The sequence below is a fragment of the Oncorhynchus keta genome, chromosome 15 (assembly GCF_023373465.1).
Source record: "Oncorhynchus keta strain PuntledgeMale-10-30-2019 chromosome 15, Oket_V2, whole genome shotgun sequence".
NCBI lineage: Eukaryota > Metazoa > Chordata > Actinopteri > Salmoniformes > Salmonidae > Oncorhynchus > Oncorhynchus keta.
In genome coordinates this window covers 13,541,077-13,563,889 of record NC_068435.1, presented here as the reverse complement: position 1 = coordinate 13,563,889, position 22,813 = coordinate 13,541,077, and the positions used below count along the sequence as shown (strand labels likewise).

Sequence of the window (22,813 nt, the reverse complement as noted above, 5' to 3'; positions counted from 1 at the left end):
TTCCCTTCCTGTTTTACTGGTTTAGATCAACCAGAAACGTTCCTTGGCCAAATATTCAAATATTTTCATAAAAATGCCAAATATGTGGAGGCAAAAATAGTTGGGTAGGTGCAGCGGACAGCAGCGGTCCGGAGTGCATGGAGTTTGGCTCTGCCACTTCTCACAATGGTGCTCCTTTAGTAGTTAGATCAAAGCTGAATCAATGTCTTGGAAGATCATATCATTAGTATTCTACATAAAATAACAAAACATCTTTCCGCCGCTATGGTCACAAGTCGTATAAATAGATCTCAAACTGGAAATAATCACTGCCGAGCACGCGCCACGACACAGCACTTACCGCTGTTATGCATAATATCCCAATGTCAACCGACTCCTGTTGAGTTCTCCCCTCCTGTACAGATTCTCTCCTTGTATAGCTCTGGAAATGTTTCGGTCTACTCTCCCTGGAGTGGAGTCACACACACACACACACACTCCTCTTTCTAGAAGCAGCAGCGGCAGCAGCTGCCAGTTCAACTGAGTGTGTCAGCATCACTCTGTCAAGAGCGTGTGAATACGGCTCTCTGCTCACTCCCCGCCCTCACACACTGTGGGGGTGTGTAGACAGGGAGGTAGGAAGCCATATGAGGGAATGAAAGACTCTTGAAGTGCTTGCTTCCACCTCAATATTTTCAACCAGAGGTTTTCCCCTGACGATATCAAATCCATAAACATGTCCCTAGATCATCTATAGTACCTATCTTTTTATTAAGAACACATTCTTATTTACAATGGCGGCCTACCGGGGAACACTGGCTTAACTGCCTTGTTCAGTGGCAGAACGACATTTTTTTTTTTACCTTGCCAGGTCCGGGATTTGATCCAGCAACCTTCCGGTTAGGCTACCTGAGAAAGTCATCTATCATATAGTAAAAGTAAAGACAAAGGAAATTATCTGTCATGCATCTATTATTATATAAGGATGAGTCCTGTCTTTCAATCTGAAACCATTATACTCATATAGTACAAAGAGAGTAGAGACAAAGGAAATGATCTATCACGCATCTAGTATTAGCTAGCTATTAACAGAGGGAGGAGACACACTGTCAAGGCCTCTTCCTATTCTCTGTCTCACCACAATTAAGTGTTTTTCCTGATGTACTACTCCAGTGCTGTTCTGGGCGAGTGTCATGTTCTGGGCTGCTGGGTCTTTTTGTTAACCAGCTAAATGTAACTACATGGAATCTACGTAATCCCCAAAAGTAATTATTTATCAGGGGAGGGCCATAAACAATAACTAGCAATGATGCATACTCAAAGGTAAACATTTCAGCTTTCTGGTAAACATAGTTATAAATTGCTGCTGTGTAGTCACGTTTGATGACACATGCTCAAGTATCTATCTGTCATGCATCTATTATTCTTCCTGTTCTCTCTCTCTCTCTCATCAAAATGAATGTTCAGTGTTCTACTAGTCTAGTTCTGTCTGGGCTAGTGTCATGTTCTGGGCGGCTGGGTCTTTTGTTAACCAGTTAAATGTAATCTTCATTTATCATGAGAGGGCCATAAACAATAACTAGTAATGCTGCATAGGCCTACTCAAAGAAAGGCTAAAATCTCACCTTTCTCTTAAACATAGTTTATACATTGTTGAGGTATAGGTACGTTTGAGGACACAAGCTCAAGTACACAGTAATATATAAGTAATATATGCCATTTAGCTGACGCTTTTATCCAAAGCGACTTACAGTCATGTGTGCATACATTCTACGTATGGGTGGTCCCGGGAATCGAACCCACTACCCTGGCGTTACAAGCGCCATGCTCTACCAACTGAGCCACAGAAGGACCACAAACAGTACAAATAGAAAATATTTTATACGATGTATTTCCTATTCAACAAAACTGTGTATGAATAAGGCTTGCAATTAGGTTATATGCTTTCTAAATATAGCATGGTCAGATTATAAAACACAACTAAGTATACGATTTCAACTTCCTTATAACTGTAAAATACATATCTGTATGTTTAGTGTTAGAGAAAATGTGCATATTTTCTAAAGGTCTCTCTTGATCAAAACGTCTGCCCCCATCGCTGTGAATGTTTCACAGAGCTCTAGCTTAGCTTCCTGAACTCAAGAACTTGCCTTTCATCTCATATTAATATTGTCCCTCTATGACAAACTGTTTTGATTAAAATCTATTCATTATTTGAGATTAATGGCTATATATCGATCTCTGAATGTGATACCCGGGATGAAAAAACACACTCCTGCTGCGCTACGATGTAACGATTGTAAGCATGTGCTTTGTCAGTGGCTGTGATGTTTAGGTTATCAGCCAGTAGTTCATGGACAGTCAGAAGAAAAAATGAAATTGTAGGAGGGACATCCTAGCTTCAACTGCTTTCAGATTTCACATCCTAAGTCACACAGGCTCAGGAAAAATACTACTGTGTCCGTGGGAACCCAGGACTCAACGCAAGCCATTTCGCTCTACGGAATCTACATGCTAATGCTAATATCTGGTTGAGCACAGTTTAACTATGGTGTTTTATTAGGAAAATATGACCCTTGTATCTGACCAATCACAGGCCTCTGTCTATAACAAAGCATTTTTAAATCCAATGGCTGTGGACCAAACACGTATACATTCGAAAAGGATTCAGACCCCTTGACTTTTTCCACATTTTGTTACATTACAGCCTTATTGTAAAAATAAATAAATGTAATCCCCTAAATCTACACACAATACCCCTTAATGATAAAGCAAAAACAGGGTTTTAGAATTTTTAGCAAATTTATAACAAATACAAATATGAAATATCACATTTACATAAGTATTCAGACCCTTTACTCAGTACTTTGTTGAAGCACCTTTGGCAGGGTGTACCACCGTCTCGCCTACTCCTGCTGCCTCCCACCCTCAGGTGCTCAACGTCCATCATTACACACACCTGGTCATCATTTACTCTGTGATTACTCCCTCTTCATTTAGCCCGGAGTTGAGATCAGTCATTAGGTAATATTGTTTTTTCTCACGTTCTGAATAATTTCTTTATTAAACTCACCTCCGCACCTGCGTTCTGACTCCTGGCGTATTATGTTACACTGGAGTAAAAGTGCTTCCTGGAATTAAGTGAATGTTGGTTTTATCTTTATTGTAGATCTGACCAAATCCGTTCGGCACCTGCGTCTGCGCACATGACAGCATATGTTTGACTGTGTGCTACAGGATTCCGTACATTGTGTGCCTTGCTTTCACTTCCTCCTGGGGTGTCAGTAAGAAGTGACTTTGACTTTTTCCAATTTTTGGATTGAATTGAGATTTTGTTTCACTGGCCTACACATACATTTTTACAAATGTATAAAAACATGTCTCAAGTCAAATATTCAACCCCTTTGATATGTCAAGCCTAAAGGTTCAGGAGTAAAAATGTGCTTAACAAGTCACATAATAAGCTGCATGGATTCACTCTGTGTGCAATAAAAGTGTTTAACATGATTTTTCAATGACTACCTCATCTCTGTACCCCACACATACAATTATCTGCAAGGTCCTTCAATCGAGCAGTGGATTGCAAACACAGATTAAACCTCAAAGATCAAAATGTAAACAAGCAGACATTGAATATCCCTTCGAGCGTAGCGAAGTTATTAACCCAAGGGCGCAGTGGTCTAAGGCACTGCATCTCAGTGCGAGAGGTGTCACTACAGTTCCTGGTTTGAATCTGGGCTGAATCATATCCGGCCGTGATTGGGAGTCCTATAGGACGGTGCACCATTGGCCCAGTGTCGGCTAGGGTAAGAATTTGTTCTTAACTGACTTGCCTAGTGAAATAAAGATTGGGAAGGGCGAGGAAGTTTTTAATTTTTTTTATAAAAAGCCAAGCACAGAAAAAACTGGTTCAGTCTGCTGTCCAACAGACACGGCGCGACAAATTCACCTTTCTGCAGGACAATAAACTAAAACACAAGGCCAAATATACACTATAGTTGCTTACCAAGATGACATTGACGGTTCCTGAGTGGCCTAGTTACAGTTTTGACTTATACCGGCTTGAAAATCTATGGCAAGATTTGAAAATGGCTGTCTAGCAATGATCAACAACTAATTTGATAGAGCTTGGAAGAATTTCAAAAATAATAATCCCGGTGTGCAAATTTACCCAGAAAGACTCACAGCTGTATTCGCTGTCAAAGATGATTCTAACATGTATTGACTCAGGGGTGTGAATAGCTATGTAAATGAGATATTTCTGTATTTCATTTTCAATAAATGCGTAAACATTTCTATAAACATGTTTTCACTTTGTCATCATGGGGTATTGTGCGTAGATGGGTGAGAGAAAAAATGTTATCCAGTTTGAATTCAAGTTGTAGCCAAACACATCAGTGTGGAATAAGACAATGGGTATGAATACGTTCTGTAATCGCTATTGCTAAGGTATTGATAATAGAATTCATAATATAATTTATATACATATTTTAATAAAAAATGTATTCCTACTATTCATCCTTCCTCAAGATATAGTCCCGACACAATTCTAGAGTTGCTACCCAAGCGGGCTTGGTCATTCGTTCTATTGGTTTGGTTGCCATAGACGCGACCCAGTCGTTCAGTCTTTTTGTTCTGTATCTATGGACGCGACCCAGTCATTTATTCTAAATGTTCCATTGCCATACTGGCTGACAACGTTCTTATCCCTTGCTTGCTAGCTCGCCAACTACGGCTAACTTACAGTCACGTCAAACAGTGAAGCCAAAATAACAAATTACAGTAGCTGCATTTGCGTTTAAGCTGTTTCTTAGTGGCATTTATTTGGATATATCCATAACTATGAGCTAATGATGAGTGATTTCGCCTGGTGTAGAAAATGAGCTCTCTCGTCAGGACACTTGTTCAGAGGAGCCAACAACACCGCTAACACAATCACTTCAGTCTGAAGCTGGAAAGAGTTAACCATCTACAATTTCATTTCATTTACCTGTTTTCTGTTGATAGTTCTTTGTATATATCCTTAAAAATTATACTGATTCATGATTGACTGGCTGAGAAAAGCTGCCTGCCCGTCTGTCTCATTACGACTCCCGACATGTTAATTACTATGGGACAGCTGGAGATCGAATTTGTATATTGAAACAATGTCTCTCCGACATTTGCAACAGATATCAAGGTTTATACAAATCTCTACTGATGACAACTAAATGTTAGTCTAAAAGAAATGTGAGATGTCTAGATGCTTTTTATAGTGGAGATTAAGTTTATAAATTGCCTGGCTGGGCTGATGAGACAGTGTATTGCTCAGCCAGATGGAACAAAGTAAATAGGCATTTTAAAGTCAGATTTAGCCAGTGGTAATTTGTGGAATAGACACTTGGCTGGAATGCGGTTTTAAACAATCAGCCTTCAGGATTAGACACACCTTTTGTATAAATGTAAAATATCCTGTAGACCAAGCATTGGCATCACCCCTACATCTCTGTGGCTGGTGTGTGTGTGTTTACATTAGTGGTGATGGACAATCAGAATACAGGCATGTATTGTACCTGTTCCTTCCCCCCAGCACTAGCATCACCCCTACAGCTCTGTGTGTGTGTGTGTGTGTGTGTGTGTGTGTGTGTGTGTGTGTGTGTGTGTGTGTGTGTGTGTGTGTGTGTGTGTGTGTGTGTGTGTGTGTGTGTGTGTGTGTGTGTGTGTGTGTGTGTGTGTGTGTGTGTGTGTGTGTGTGTGTGTGCGCGTACATTGTTTACGTAAGTGGCAATCACTTTAAAATATAAAGGAAATGTTCTACATATAAATGTAAAAAATGGTTTAGGCCCACACATTGGGGAGGTGGGTTAAAGTAAAATAAAATAGAAAAACAATTAAAAAACAATCAGAATGTTTTTAAAAAATCACATGAATTGAGGTAGCAACAACTCATTAAGAATAATGAAACTACATTTTATTACAGTACAGCCTTATTCTAAAATGGATTGAATAAAACAAAAAAACTCAGCAATTTACACACAATATCCCGTAATGACAAAGCAAAAATAGGTTTTTAGAAATTATTGCAAATGTATAAAATTCATATTCACATAAGTATTCAGACCCTTTGCTAAGAGACTCGAAATTGAGCTCATGTGCATCCTGTTTCCATTGATCATCCTTGATGTTTCTACAACTTGATTGGAGTCCACCTGTAGTAAATTAAATCGATTGGACATGATTTGGAAAGGCACACACCTCTCCATATATTAAAAAAACAAATGTATTTCACCTTTATTTATCCAGGTAGGTCAGTTGAGAACAAGTTCTCATTTACAACTGCAACCTGGCCAAGATAAAATAAAGCAGTGCGACAAAAAACAGAGTTAAACATGGGATAAACAAAAGTACAGTCAATAACACTATAGAAAAATCTATATACAGTGTGTGCAAATGGAGTAAGGAGGTAAGGCAGTAAATAGGCCATAGTCGAAGTAATTACAATTTAGCAAATTAAGACTGGAGTGATAGATGTGCAAGTAGAAATACTGGTGTGCAAAAAAGTAAATAAAAACAATATGGGGATGAGGTAGGTAGTTGGATGGGCTACTCACAGATGGGCTATGTACAGCTGCAGTGATTGGTAAGCTGCTCAGATAGCTGATGCTTAAAGTGAGTAAGTGAGGGAGATAAGTCTCCAACTTCAGCTATTTTTGCAGTTCGCTCCAGTCATTGGCAGCAGAGAACTGGAAGGAAAGGCGGCCAAAGGAGGTGTTTGCTTTGGGGATGACCAGTGAAATATACCTGCTGGAGCACGTGCTACGGGTGGGTGTTGTTATGGTGACCAGTGAGCTGAGATAAAGCGGGGCTTTACCGAGCAAAGACTTATAGATGACCTGGATCCAGTGGGTCTGGCAACGAATATGTAGCGAGGGCCAGCCGAAGAGAGCATACATATCGCAGTGGTGGGTAGTATATGGGGCTTTGGCTATTTTGTAAATGACATCACCGAAGTCGAGGATCGGCAGGATAGTAATTTTTACGGGGGTATGTTTGGCGGAGTGGAGTGAGTGAAGGAGCCTTTGTTGCAAAATAGGAAGCAGATTCTAGATTTAATTTTAGATTAGATGCTTAATATGAGTCTGGATGGAGAGTTTACAGTCTAGCCAGACACCTAGGTATTTGTAGTTGTCCACATATTCTAAGTCAGAACTGTCCAGAGTAGTGATGCTTGTCAGGCAGGCGGGTGCAGGCAGCGATCGGTTGAAGAGCATGCATTTAATTTTACTAGCATTTAAGAGCAGTTGGAGGCCACGGAAGGAGTGCTGTATGGCATTGAAGCTCATTTATATATATATTATATTATATATTATTTGGAGGTTTGTTAACACAGTGCCCAAAGAGCCAGATGTATACAGAATGGTGTTGTCTGCGTAGAAGTGGATCAAGGAATCACTAGCAGCAAGAGCGACATCATTGATATATACAGAGAAAAGAGTCTGCCCGAGAATTGAACCCTGTGGTACCCCCATAGACTGCCAGAGGTCCGGACACCAGGCCCTCCGATTTGACACAATGAACTCTGAGAAGTAGTTGGTGAACCAGGCGAGGCAGTCATGAAGTCAAAACAATTGTCCGTAGAGCTCCGTGATGTGATTGTGTCGAGGCACAGATTTTTTTACATTTATTTTACCTTTACATAACCAGGTAAGCCAGTTGAGAACATGTTCTCATTTACAACTGCGACCTGGCCAAGATAAAACAAAGCAGTGCGACAAAAAAAAGTGTTACACATGGGATAATGGGATAAACAAACGTACAGTCAATTCACAAAAAAAAAGTATTCTAGGGACAATTAGGAGGCCTGCGTCTTGTGACCATAGCGTACGTGTAGGTATGTACGGCAGGACCAAATCAGAGAGATAGGTAGGAGCAAGCTCATGTAATGCTTTATAGGTTAGCAGTAAAACCTTGAAATCAGCCCTTGCCTTGACAGGAAGCCAGTGTAGGGAGGCTGGCACTGGAGTAATATGATAAAAAATGTTGGTTCTAGTCAGGATTCTAGCAGCCGTATTTAGCACTAACTGAAGTTTATTTGGTGCTTTATCCGGGTAGCTGGAAAGTAGAGCATTGCAGTAGTCTAACCTAGAAGTAACAAAAGCATGGATTCATTTTTCTGCATAACTTTTGGACAGAAGGTTTCTGATTTTTGCAATGTTACGTAGATGGAAAAAAGCCATCCTTGAAACAGTCTTGCTATGTTCGTCAAAAGAGAGATCAGGGTCCAGAGTAACACCAAGGTCCTTCAGTTTTATTTGAGACGACTGTACAACCATTAAGATTAATTGTCAGATTCAACAGAAGATCTTTGTTTCTCGGGACCTAGAACAAGCATCTCCGTTTTGTCCGAGTTTAAAAGTAGAAAGTTTGCAGCCATCCACTTATGTCTGAAACACAGGCTTCTAGCGAGGGCAATTTTGTGGCTTCACCATGTTTCATTGAAATGTACAGCTGTGTGTCATCCGCATAGCAGTGAAGTTAACATTATGTTTTCGAATGACATCCCCAAGAGGTAAAATATATATATAGTTAAAACAATAGTGGTCCTAAAACGGAACCTTGAGGAACACCGAAATTTACCGTTGATTTGTCAGAGGACAAACCATTCACAGAGACAAACTGATATCTTTCCGACAGATAAGATCTAAACCAGGCCAGAACTTGTCCGTGTAGACCAATTTGGGTTTCCAATCTCTCCAAAAGAATGTGGTGATCGATGGTATCAAAAGCAGCACTAAGGTCTAGGAGCACGAGGACAGATGCAAAGCCTCGGTCTGATGCCATTAAAAGGTCATTTACCACCTTCACAAGTGCAGTCTCAGTGCTATGATGTGGTCTAAAACCAGACTGAAGCAATTCGTATACATTGTTTGTCTTCAGGAAGGCAGTGAGTTGCTGCGCAACAGCCTTTTCTAAACATTTTGAGAGGAATGGAAGATTTGATATAGGCCAATTAGTTTTTTATATTTTCTGGGTCAAGGTTTGGTTTTTTCAAGAGACTTTATTACTGCCACTTTTAGTGAGTTTGGTACACATCCGGTGGATAGAGAGCCGTTTATTATGTTCAACATAGGAGGGCCAAGCACAGGAAGCAGCTCTTTCAGTAGTTTAGTTGGAATCGGGTCCAGTATGCAGCTTGAAGGTTTAGAGGCCATGATTATTTTCATCATTGTGTCAAGAGATATAGTACTAAAACACTTGAGTGTCGCTCTTGATCCTAGATCCTGGCAGAGTTGTGCAGACTCAGAACAACTGCGCTTTGAAGGAATACGCAGATTTAAAGAGGAGTCTGTAATTTGCTTTCTAATAATCATGATCTTTTCCTCAAAGAAGTTCATGAATTTATTACTGCTGAAGTGAAAGCCATCCTCTCTTGGGGAATGCTGCTTTTTAGTTAGCTTTGCGACAGTATCAAAAATAAATTTCGGATTGTTCTTATTTTCCTTAATTAAGTTGGAAAAATAGGATGATCGAGCAGCAGTAAGGGCTCTTCGATACTGCACAGTACTGTCTTTCCAAGCTAGTCGGAAGACTTCCAGTTTGGTGTGTTGCGCCATTTCCGTTCCAATTTTCTGTATACCAGGGCGCTAGTTTCTTATGAGAAATGTTTTTAGTTTTTAGGGATGCAACTGCATCTAGGGTATTGCACAAGGTTAAATTGAGTTCCTTAGTTAGGTGGTTAACTGATTTTTGTCCTCTGACGTCCTTGGGTAGACAGAGGAGGTCTGGAAGGGCATCAAGGAATCTTTGTGTTGTCTGTGAATCTATAGCACGACTTTTGATGCTCCTTGGTTGGGGTCTGAGCAGATTATTTGTTGCAATTGCAAATGTAATAAAATGGTGGTCCGATAGTCCAGGATTATGAGGAAAAACATTAAGATCCACAACATTCATTCCATGGGACAAAACTAGGTCCAGAGTATGACTGTGACAGTGAGTAGGTCCAGAGACAGCTATCCTCGCCGTAAGGCGATCGTTCTCCTGTATATTAGGAGTACAGCGACTGCAATTAGAAGGCATCATGTTAATGTTACTACTTAGCTTCGGCTGTTGGAGGTCCTGACGAACCATGTCCAGAAAGCGTCCGGAGTGAAAAAGTTGAATAAAAATAAAAAAAATTCAGTGAGGGGAAAAACCAAAAATATAAACAGTAATTAAAAAGTAAAAACTGTAAAGTTGTCAGGTAGCAAAGTAAGGTTGGCAACAAAACACACAGCAACACGTAAAAAAGTCTTCAAGTTGTGACCGGAAATCTGGGGAAGGGTACCAAAGCATTTCTGCAGGATTGAAGGTCCCCAAGAACACAGTGGCCTCCATCATTCTTAAATGGAAGATGTTTGGAACCACCAAGATTCTTCCTAGGGCTGGCCGCCCGGCCAAACTGAGCAATCGGGGGAGAAGGGCCTTGGTCAGGGAGGTGGACAAGAACCCAATGGTCACTCTGCCAGAGATCTAGAGTTCCTCCTTGGAGATGGGAGAACCTTCCAGATCTCTGCAGCACTCCACCAATCAGGTCTTTATGGTAGAGTGGCCAGACGGAAACCCCTCCTCAGTAGAAGGCACATGACAGCTCACTTGGAGTTTGCCAAAAGGCACCTAAAGAACACTCAGACAATGAAAACCATCTCTACGGTGAAGTATGGTGGTGGCAGCATCATGCTGTGGGGATGTTTTTCAGCAACAGGGACTGGGAGACTAGTCAGGATTGAGGAAAATATTAATGGAGCAAAGTACAGAGAGGTCCTTGATGAAAACCTGCTCCAGAGCGCTCAGGACCTCACTGGGGCAAAGGTTCACGTTCCAACAGGACAATGACCCTAAGCACACATCCAAGACAACGCAGGTGTGCCTTCGGGACAAGTCTCTGAATGTCCTTGAGTGGCCCAGCCAGAGCCTGGACTTGAACCCGATTGAACATCTCTGGGGAGACCTGAAAATAGCTGTGCAGCAACGCTCCCCATCCAACCTGACAGAGCTTGAGAGGATCTGCAGAGTAGAATGGGAGGAACTCTCCAAATACAGGTGTGCCAAGCTTGTAGCATCATACCCAAGAAGATTTGAGGCTGTAATTGCTGCCAACAATGATTCAACAAAGTACTGATTAAAGGGTCTGAATAAATGTGATATTTCAGTCTCGTATTTTTAATACATTTGCAAAACAAAAATACAAACCTGTTTTTGTTTAGTCATTATGGGCCATTGAGTGTAGATTGATGAGGGGGGTGAAAACAATTTAATCCATTTTAGAGTAAGGGTCTGAATAATTCCCGAATGCACTGTAGGTCACCATTTAAATTAGCCTTGATAGGATAAGTCATTCTGCCGATATAGTTAGATGGAGTTAGAGAGAGGAACAGACACATTGCTTTCCCACGGGAGCTGCTAAGAATCCATTCAATCTGGTCTGAGATCAGATCAGAGACTGTGTCAGCATCCCAAATGGCACTCTATTCCTTATATAGTGCACCTCTTTTTGACCAGGGCCCATATAGGGTTCCATTTGGGACTAGTGCCTCGTGATGCAGTAGATATGACGTCATGGTAGTGACCGTGCAGCAATGGATTTCTCTCAGGGATTGTCTGCTTCACACCCGACTTGAGATTACCGTCCACATTGACATCATCATGGTGTCTATACCTTCCATTGATTTATTGCCGTTGCACCCATCCACTGGTGTCATTGGACGGACAGTTTGGAAAACGGGTGTGTTTATCATGATTAAGTTTGAGCTATTGTCAACATTGACATTCCAATGTTCTGCTCATTGATACACTAGGCTACTGCATTACTCCACAACTAGTTTTATTGTGCTGTATAGGCAATTGGGCATGGAGAATGTGCATGTGCCTCCTTAGCCAACTTGAGGTACAGTGCCTTGCGAAAGTATTCGGCCCCCTTGAACTTTGCGACCTTTTGCCACATTTCAGGCTTCAAACATAAAGATATAAAACTGTATTTGTGAAGAATCAACAACAAGTGGGACACAATCATGAAGTGGAACGACATTTATTGGATATTTCAAACTTTTTTAACAAATCAAAAACTGAAAAATTGGGCGTGCAAAATTATTCAGCCCCCTTAAGTTAATACTTTGTAGCCCCACCTTTTGCTGCAATTACAGCTGTAAGTCGCTTTATGTATGTCTGTCAGTTTTGCACATCGAGAGACTGACATTTTTTCCCATTCCTCCTTGCAAAACAGCTCGAGCTCAGTGAGGTTGGATGGAGAGCATTTGTGAACAGCAGTTTTCAGTTCTTTCCACAGATTCTCGATTGGATTCAGGTCTGGACTTTGACTTGGCCATTCTAACACCTGGATATGTTTATTTTTGAACCATTCAATTGTAGATTTTGCTTTATGTTTTGGATCATTGTCTTGTTGGAAGACAAATCTCCGTCCCAGTCTCAGGTCTTTTGCAGACTCCATCAGGTTCTCTTCCAGAATGGTCCTGTATTTGGCTCCATCCATCTTCCCATCAATTTTAACCATCTTCCCTGTCCCTGCTGAAGAAAAGCAGGCCCAAACAATGATGCTGCCACCACCATGTTTTACAGTGGGGATGGTGTGTTCAGGGTGATGAGCTGTGTTGCTTTTACGCCAAACATAACGTTTTGCATTGTTGCCAATTTTGGTTTCATCTGACCAGAGCACCTTCTTCCACATGTTTGGTGTGTCTCCCAGGTTGCTTGTGGCAAACTTTAAACAACACTTTTTATGGATATCTTTAAGAAATGGCTTTCTTCTTGCCACTCTTCCATAAAGGCCAGATTTGTGCAATATATGACTGATTGTTGTCCTATGGACAGTGTCCCACCTCAGCTGTAGATCTCTGCAGTTCATCCAGAGTGATCATGGGCCTCTTGTCTGCATCTCTGATCAGTCTTCTCCTTGTATGAGCTGAAAGTTTAGAGGGACGGCCAGTTGTTGGTAGATTTGCAGTGGTCTGATACTCCTTCCATTTCAATATTAACGCTTGCACAGTGCTCCTTGGGATGTTTAAAGCTTGGGAAATCTTTTTGTATCCAAATCCGGCTTTAAACTTCTTCACAACAGTATCTCGGACCTGCCTGGTGTGTTCCTTGTTCTTCATGATGCTCTCTGCGCTTTTAACGGACCTCTGAGACTATCACAGTGCAGGTGCATTTATACGGAGACTTGATTACACACAGGTGGATTGTATTTATCATCATTAGTCATTTAGGTCAACATTGGATCATTCAGAGATCCTCACTGAACTTCTGGAGAGAGTTTGCTGCACTGAAAGTAAAGGGGCTGAATAATTTTGCACGCCCAATTTTTCAGTTTTTGATTTGTTAAAAAAGTTTGAAATATCCAATAAATGTCGTTCTGCTTCATGATTGTGTCCCACTTGTTGATTCTTCACAAAAAAAAATACAGTTTTATATCTTTATGTTTGAAGCTTGAAATGTGGCAAAAGGTCGCAAAGTTCAAGGGGGCCGAATACTTTCGCAAGGCACTGTATTTGCTTTAAATGAATGTGTTCAATTGACGCCCTACTGCCAACCACCTTAACAGGTTTCACTGGATCAACATTGAGAATGGGTATGTAATTAGCACGTTAAATGTTTGAGTACTCAATGACTGGTTGTCATGTACTATGAATCTTTTTTTTTTAAATGGCCATGGTAGGTACTAAGACTGAAAACCAAGAAATACACACTCACACACAACAAAACAGTTTTACTGTTACGAATCCCTTTTGGCCCGACAGTCTAGGGGGGATGGTAATGAGACCCGTAACATAACTCATGCAAATTATTATTGTGACAAAGTAAAAGTGTGAACGAAATAACCACGACAACAGAAAACTACCGTCAAACTCTAGGTTTATTTATAAACACACGGTAATGGGGGGGAGCAGGAAAAGGGGCTGAGCTGGACTCAAGGAAAGAAACAATAAGTATACAAAAACACACCCCTAAGCTAGACTAGCCTACTTTAACAACAGCTAACTAAACTAACCAAAAATACAGTGGGTGGTCCGCCCAGTTCTAACTAGTGTATTTAACAAAGTCCACCTACGGGTAGTGTATGCCCATGGGCAACTTGTCTTGGTTTCCCCCTTTTCCCACCAGCAACAAACAAATACCATAACCAAAAATAATACTCACAGGTGATGACAAAGTGCTATGAAGTGCTTTAAACAAAAGAAAGGTTTAAGACACAAAGCGAGAGTGAAACACAGAGACCTACAGACATGGCATTTACAGAGAGATTGCGCTAGAGATTGAGCTGAGCTCTAGAACAAACAAATGATGGGGTTTTTAAACCATGGGGAAGGAACTGTGATAGTTCAGGAAATAGGAGGATCTGTGTCTTCTGATTGATGATTGATTGGGGAGTGATGATTTTCACCTGTGAGGGGAGAAGGAGAGAAAAGAAACACACACACAGGATACACACAGACACAGGATAACTGTATCCGTAACATTTACAGTTGAATATTTCCATTTTAATCTGCACTTTCCTATAATTTATTTCCAGTAAGAAATCGTGAATAAAAATATATATCCTAAAAATCTGGGTTTTCCAACAGTTACTGGGTGCTTTTACTGCAGAGCTGTATTTACACAGGCGTTCACTAAGGTGACGAAAAAGCTATTGTAAATATTTTACATTTACTGTTGATTTAGTCATTCAACACATTCAGTCAACGAATTTAACAGACATAAATTAACTTTTGCTACAATGGTACAAGATATAACATATTACTTCAATTCAATGACGAATCTATAAGTCAGGGATTAATACGGCAACAGAGAATCCTGTGATGGGAACTTAAGTCGATCTCCGATTGATGGTCTCACAAGCCACAGAGATGAAGGGGTGATGCTAGTGCCTGGTTCTAGGGGATATAGTACATGGAAGTCTGTGTGCCGTAAATTCATAATGCCCTCGAAGCCGGTGTTTGGAGGATATATTGACACAGTTTGCCAGCCCGAGACGAAACACCCGTCTCAGTCAATATATCCTCCAAACACCGGCTTCCCTGGCATTATCATTCAAATAAACAGTAGGTGGAAGTCTGTGTGACATGCAGCTGAACACACAGCATACTGGAGAAAGCTTAAGGTGAGAGTGATAACAGCGAAAGGTGTGCCTGTGCGTGCGTGTGTTTCCATGCCCACACCTTTGTTAATAGCTTGTAAGACAAACCAGGTGCTAAATGTACCCAATTGTCATACTTGAGAAAAAGTAAAAATACCTTAATAGAAAATGACTCAAGTAAAAGTAAAAGTCACGCAGTAAAATCTACTTGAGTAAGTCTAAAAGTATTTGGTTTAAAATATACTTAAGTATCAAAAGTAAAAGTATAAATAATTTCAAATTCCTTCTATTAACCACTACGTACGAGATGGGTGTCCCTAAACTGGGATAGTTGTTGCTAACGTGCGCTAATGTGACTAGAATGGTGTTGTATACAACAGCCAACTTCCCGGGACATAGACATGTCTTATATGGGCAGAAAGCTTGAATTCTTGTTAATCAAACTGCAGTGTCCAATTAACAGTAGCTATTAGTGAAAAAAATGCCTTGCTATTGTTTGAGGAGAGTGCACAACAACAAAACACTTATCACGGCAACTGGTTTGATACATTCACCGCTGAGGGTCCCAGAGATTAAATGTAGCAGTTTTGTTTGAAAAAAAATGTTCAAATGTAGGAAATGGGGTCTACAGTTTGACCCCACTGCTGTCTCTGGCTGCACACCCACCCCGCCGTCTAGAAGTGGGAAAGTTAGTGTATAATCTAATGATCCATCATGTATGACATTCCTGGGAGTGTGTAAACTTAAATGTTTTATTACCATAGCTATGTACTTCAAAATGTATCAATTGACCAATTCCACACATTTGGGTAAACTCCTGGCAGACTTGATACAAAATTGTGCAGTAATGTAATTCTTCACTGGATCTGTCTGAAACGTTGCACACACTGCTGCCGTCTGCTGGCCAAAATATAAATTACACCTAGACTGCTATCTGAAAGTATGGCCTTTCTCTTGCATTTTAAAGATAAATTAAATACATTTTTTAAATATGATTTTTTTGTTTGTATTGTCTTTTACCAGATCTAATGTGTTATATTATCCTACATTAATTTAAAATCTCCACAAACTTCAAAGTGTTTCCTTTCAAATGGTATCAAGAATATGCATATCCTTGCTTCAGGTCCTGAGCTTCAGGCAGTTAGATTTGGGTATGTCATTTTAGGGGAAAATTGAAAGAAAAAAAAGGGTACGATCCTTTGAACCAGATGGCACCATTTTCTCGTTTTTTAAAACGGAAAGCAAGGGGCACATGCCAACACTCAGACATCATTTACAAACTAAGCATGTGTGTTTAGTGAGTCCGCGAGATCAGAGGCAGTAGGAATGACCAGGAACGTTCGGTTGATAAGTGTGTGAATTTGGCTATTTTCCTGTCCTGCTAAGCATTCAAAATGTGACGAGCACTTTTGGTATAAAGTAAAATATTTTCTTATTGAATGTAGTTAAGTAAAAGTAGTAAAAAATATAAATAGTGAAGTACAAATACCCCAAAAAAGTACTTAAGTAAAAATACTTTATAGTACTACTTAAGTACTTTACACCACTGTGTGTGTGTGTGTGTGTGTGTGTGTGCGCCCAATCAAAAGCAAAATGTTTACAGTGTTTTTCCGTGCCAACACCTTTGTTAATAGCTTGTATGACAACTAAGTGAACCCACCATCAAGCATTTTCATTCCATAACCTTGGTTAAAGATTAGATCACATGTTTAAAAGGAACAAAGTTCCAACAACCATCATAGATAAAAGGGGTGTTTTAGAAATGTGAGCTGGATTAATGACTGTGTAGGATAGATTTACCAACACTCAATGAAGGAACAGTCAACTGATTATGTTTGCGTTATTCTAATGTTTATATTGTCAATGATATTATCAATACCTTACCAATAGTGATTACAGTGACTTCAGGACTTGGTATTTCACCAAATAGGGCTATCTTCTGTATACCACCCATACCTTGTCACAACACAAGTGATTGGCTCAAACACATTAAGGAAAGAAATTCCACAAATGAACTTAACAAGAAACTCCTGTTAATTGAAATGCATTCCAGGTGACTACCTCATGAAGCTGGTTGAGAGAATGCCAATAGTGTGCAAAGCTGTCATCAAGGAGCCTTGGGTGGCTACTTTGAAGCATCTCAAATAGAAAATATATTTTGATTTGTTTAACACTTTTGGTTACGACATGATTCCATATGTGTTATTTCATAGTTTTGATGTCTTAACTATTATTTGACAATGTAGAAAATAGTAAAAATCAAGAAAAAACCCTTGAATGAGTAGGTGTCCAAACTTTTGACTGGTACTGTTAGAAAGTCATGACCATTATGCTTTTTGGTAAAGAGGACCATTTTGTGCATGTTTTAAACTACGAGTGTGACTGATTCCAGTCCCCTTGATTAGGGGGTCCAGGGTCCTCCCCCGGGAGAATGTTTAAGTAGAAGGACTGAGAAGCTCAGTTCTGGTGACTTGTTAAAAGGACATATTACAAAATTAATTTAAATAAGTTCACGCTGACACCATCTAAGCTATAATTACCACCTCCAAAAATGGGCCTAATAACATACTGATAAAAATTATGCTCAAATTATTTGAACATATTGGATATAGCCTATGCATGGTCTATATTATCAGATGTGCTATTAGCAATAAGCATTATCACCTGTAACCCAACTGATGAAGAAGTGGCTATAAAATCTGCATTCACCCCATTGGACACAACATCCTGATTGTTATTATTATTATCATATTATTACTATATACATTTTGCCATGGGACGGTGAGAAGACTTTGCAGTTTTACAGCTAATTTCCCCTCAAACCTACACATTTTGCCATATGTTGGAGAGAAATATTTTCCGTCTGTAATATGAGTGAGACTGACAAAAAATTATGGGGCCTCCCTGGCCGGTAATTCAACCATGATAACAAGTTTAGATAGCTGGCCGCTAAACTAATTTAGCAATCTAAAAAATGTAAGCTAACATAGTCAGCTAGCCCATCAGTGACTGACGTAACAAGAGAAAAACAGCTGGCCGCCAGTTGCCCATCACTGATCTCAGACAACGATCTAGCATTAGTGTTACTATCCTGGACCCAGTATTGGAAGGGAACCACCATCTAGGACCAGTATAACTATCCTGGACGGGACCAATCATCTAGGACCAGTGTAACTATCAGTAGGGAACAACCATCTAGGACCAGTGCAACTATCCTGGACCCAGTATTGGAAGGGAACCACCATCTAGGACCAGTATAACTATCCTGGACGGGACCAACCATCTAGGACCAGTGTAACTATCCTGGACCCAGTATTGGAAGGGAACAACCATCTAGGACCAGTGTAACTATCCTGGACCCAGTAGGGAACAACCATCTATGACCAGTATAACTATCCTGGACGGGAACCACCATCTAGGACCAGTGTAACTATCCTGGACCCAGTAGGGAACAACCATCTAGGACCAGTGCAACTATCCTGGACCCAGTAGGGAACAACCATCTAGGACCAGTGTTACTATCCTGGACCCAGTAGGGAACAACCATCTAGGACCAGTGTAACTATCCTGGACCCAGTAGGGAACAACCATCTAGGACCAGTGTAACTATCCTGGACCCAGTAGGGAACAACCATCTAGAACCAGTGTAACTATCCTGGACCCAGTAGGGAACAACCATCTAGGACCAGTGTAACTATCCTGGACCCAGTAGGGAACAACCATCTAGAACCAGTGTAACTATCCTGGACCCAGTAGGGAACAACCATCTAGGAGCAGTATAACTATCCTGGACCCAGTAGGGAACAACCATCTAGGACCAGTGTAACTATCCTGGACCCAGTAGGGAACAACCATCTAGGACCAGTGTAACTATCATCGACCCAGTACTCTTTGGGTGCAAGAATATCATAACATTTAACAGTAGAAAAAGTAGATAATCTAAATTGAAATAATTTTGAGTGTTAAATGTTATCATGATCAATTAGAAATTGGAAATTAAATAAATGTTTCTGTTGCTACTTGTCAGATTTTTTTGGTTTCTATTACCAGGTATGTAATGACCTTTTAAAGGTGACATTGCCTCTTTAAGGGCTCTGTTGCGCAGCTGTGCCGAAACCATGCTTGAAACTCAGGATGTAAAAACGGCATTTGTCAAATGATGCCACGTGCAATTGAATTTTTAAAGAAATAAAGGTGGTAGCAATGTAAACCCCCCCCCCCCCTTTTTTTTAAACAAAGGCCAAAACTGCTTTCAAAGGTGTTTACCAGCTATCGCATTAAGAATTGTTGTGCATTGACTACTTGTCTGAGTAAATTATTTCCCTCCTATGGCTCTCTAACACGCCTCGAGAGGAATATTTATCTCGCATAGAACACAACAAGCCGACTAGGTAAATAGGTAAACTGTGCTACTGTGGGGTTGTCTGATTTTTTAAATAAAAACAACATTACGTCAAAAAAATAGTACCTCTGGAAAGGTACACAGTTAAAAGTACAGCCTCTGATTACTTTGCCAGCAGTTACAGTAGGCTACACACCGCTGTCGGAATTGAGCGCTGCTGTGGTGCGCGTTATAGATTAATTAATTCCCTTCATCTGAACATCAGAGGGCTCGTCAACAATCATGCATGTCAGTTCAGTGCACACAGACTAAAAAACAAAATAAAACATTTAAGAATACATGTATTTGGGAATATATTGAGTAGAACATACATGTTTTTGTCTTTATTAGGCTGTATAATTTCCAAACCAGTAGGATGAGCAATCTGCATGTATAATTTAGTAACTTCCTGTGGTAATGGAAAGGAAGGCCAATGCAGGGAGGAAATGGAGAATGGACCTCCCCTGTAAATTTGAAACAAGACCATTTTTTAAGATAAAATATATTTTTAAAATCATCATTTTAAAATAAAACTTCACATAAATCATATCTGCATAAAACACACTTTTGCAATGAAGGGGTTTAAAGTCGTCTCAATTGCAATTCCTTTTAAAATCCCAATTGCACAATGTACTTTTGACCACTAGATGGCAGTCACTGGCCATTGAAAAAAAGCATCGGATGCTCACTGGACTGCATGCTTTCCCTAACTTGTAGCCTAGGTTTGGACAACTAGATACAGAGCATGCAAACATCACAAGACCGAAAGCAAATACTAACTCAGATAACACAACATGTAAAGTGTTGTTCCCATGTTTCATGAGCTGAAATAAAAGATCACAGAAATGTTCCATAGGCACAGTAAGCTTTTGTTTACATCCCTATTAGTGCTAAGTTCATCCATCCACCCGACAGGTGTGGCATATCAAGAAGCTTATTAAAAATTATCATTACACAGGTGCACCTTGTGCTGGGGACAACAAAAGACCACTCTAAAATGTTCAGTTTTGTCACACAACACAATTTTAAAGTTTTGAGGGAGCATTTTAAAGAATTTGTCAGTACGTCCAACCGGTCTCACAAGCGCAGACCACATGTATGGCTTCGTGTGGACGAGTGGTTTGCTGATGTCAATGTTGTGAACAGAGTGCCCCATGGTGGCGGTGGGGTTATGGTATGGGCAGGCATAAACTACAGACAACAAAGACAATTGCATTTTATCGATGGCAGTTTGAATGCATAGAGATACCTTGATGAGATTCTGAGGCCCATTGTCTTGCCATTCATCTGCAACCATCAGGTCACGTTTCAGCATGGGATGCTCTGGATCGATGTGTACGACAGCGTTTTCCAGTTCCCGCCAATATCCAGCAACTTCGCACAGCTATTGAAGAGTGAGACAACATTCCACATGCCACAATCAACAATCTGATCAACTCTATGCGAAGGAAATTTGCCGCGCTGCATGAGGCAAATACATGGTGGTCACACCAGATACTGACTGGTTTTCTGATCCACGCCCCTATCTTTAAAAAAAAAAGTTATCTGAATTCCCAGTCATGTGAAATCCATAGATTAGGGCCTAATTTATTTCAATTGACTGATTTCCTTATTGAAACTGTAACTCAGTAAAATCTTTGAAATGGTTGCATTTATATTTTTGTTTCGTATTTTCTTATTTTCGTTAGGCAATAACTGAAGTGTGTGTGCACAATAACTCAATTCACCCTTCCAAGCCTTTTAAACAACACAATTTTTCAAAACCTTGGCAAAGGGTCAAGTCTACAAAACTTTGAGCACTCTGCTCTTTAACAGATTTTCTGTTCCCAAGACTACAATGTATTAAAAGTTGAAGTTAGCAGAACAGCCTCCAAGTTTCATCTGGCTCCATCTTCCCATCATTGGACTTCCTCTTATTACCATATTTGGTGGTGAGTGGAAGTTCTAAACGGATACTTCAGATTTATACATCCTGTGAGACATCTGGCTCCTTCTGTCTGTGCCGAAAGTGCTCGAGGGACGATGCTACAGTGCATTCAGAAAGTATTCAGACCCCTTTTCTCACATTTTGTTACGTTACAGCCTTTTATTTTATTTTAAATGTATTACATTTAAAAAGCATTCTCATCGATCTACACACAATACCCCATAATGACAAAGCAAAGAAAAAATAAAGAAAATAACCTTATTTACATAAGCATTCAGACCCTTCACTATGAGATTCGAAATTGAGCTCAGGTGCATCCTGTTTCCATTGATCATCTTCCAGAAGGACAACCATCTCTGCAGCACTCTACCAATCAGGTGGCCAGACGGCAGCCACATAACAGACCACTTGGAGTTTGCCAAAAGGCACCTAAAGGACTCTGACCTGATAAAATCAAGATTGAACTCTTTGACCTAAATTCCAGGTGTCACATCTGGAAGAAACCTGGCACCATCCCTACAGTGAAGCATCATGCTGTGGGGGTGTTTTTCAATGGCAGGGACTGGACGACTAGTCAGGATTGGGGGAAAGATGAACAGAGCAATCTTCGATGAAAACCTGCTCCAGAGCACTCAGGACCTCAGACTGGGACAAAGGTTCACCTTTCAGCAGAACAATGACCCTAAGCACACATCTAAGACAATGCAGAAGTGGCTTCGGGACAAATCTCTGAATGTTCTTGTGGCCCAGCCAGAGGCTGGACTTGAACACAATCGAACATCTATGGAGAGACCTGAAAACAGCTGTCCAGTGATGCTCCCCATCCAACCTGACAAGAGCTTGAGAGGATCTGCAGAGAGGAATGGGAGAAACTCCCCAAATCCATGTGTGTCAAGCTTGTAGCATCATGCCCAGGAAGACTCAAGGTTGTAATATCTGCCAAAGGTGCTTCAACAAAGTACTCAGTCAAGTGTCTGAATACTTATGTAAAAGTAAGATTCCATTTTTTTTATTTTATAGAAGTACAAAAATGGGGTATTGGGTGTAATTTTTATTTTTTGTATAAATTTTAAAGGCTGTAACATTTTATTTAACCTTTATTTAACTAGGCAAGTCATTTAAGAACAAATTATTTTCGATGACGGCCTAGGAATAGTGGGTTAACTGCCTGTTCAAGGGCAGAACGATAGATTTGTACCTTGTCAGCTCGGGGATATGAACTTGCAACCTTTCGGTTACTAGTCCAACGCTCTAACCACTAGGCTACCCTGCCGCCCCAGTCGAGGGGTCTGAATATTTCCGAATGTACCATGACCAAGGATAGACTACTGCTATGGCTGAAGAGGATGTGTATTTCAGAAACTAAAAAGATTCAATTAAAAAAAAAAACATGCAATACACCAAAAGGCCTCTAGGTGAG

General features: G+C 40.4%; 1 protein-coding gene across 3 annotated transcripts in view; it reads right to left on the bottom strand.

The window, feature by feature from the left end:
• Positions 1-20,972, bottom strand: part of LOC118394438 (lactosylceramide 1,3-N-acetyl-beta-D-glucosaminyltransferase A-like) — a 33,421-nt gene extending 12,449 nt beyond the window's left edge. Inside the window, exon 1 of one of the 3 annotated variants that reach the window (XM_035787633.2) lies at positions 20,716-20,972. The gene's annotated coding sequence lies outside the window, so the exon portion shown is untranslated. Of the gene's footprint in view, positions 1-340; positions 526-3,052; positions 3,179-20,715 lie in introns of those variants that run through there. The other 2 variants (XM_035787634.2, XM_035787632.2) reach the window with 2 other exon arrangements.
• Positions 20,973-22,813: the final 1,841 nt, after the last annotated feature.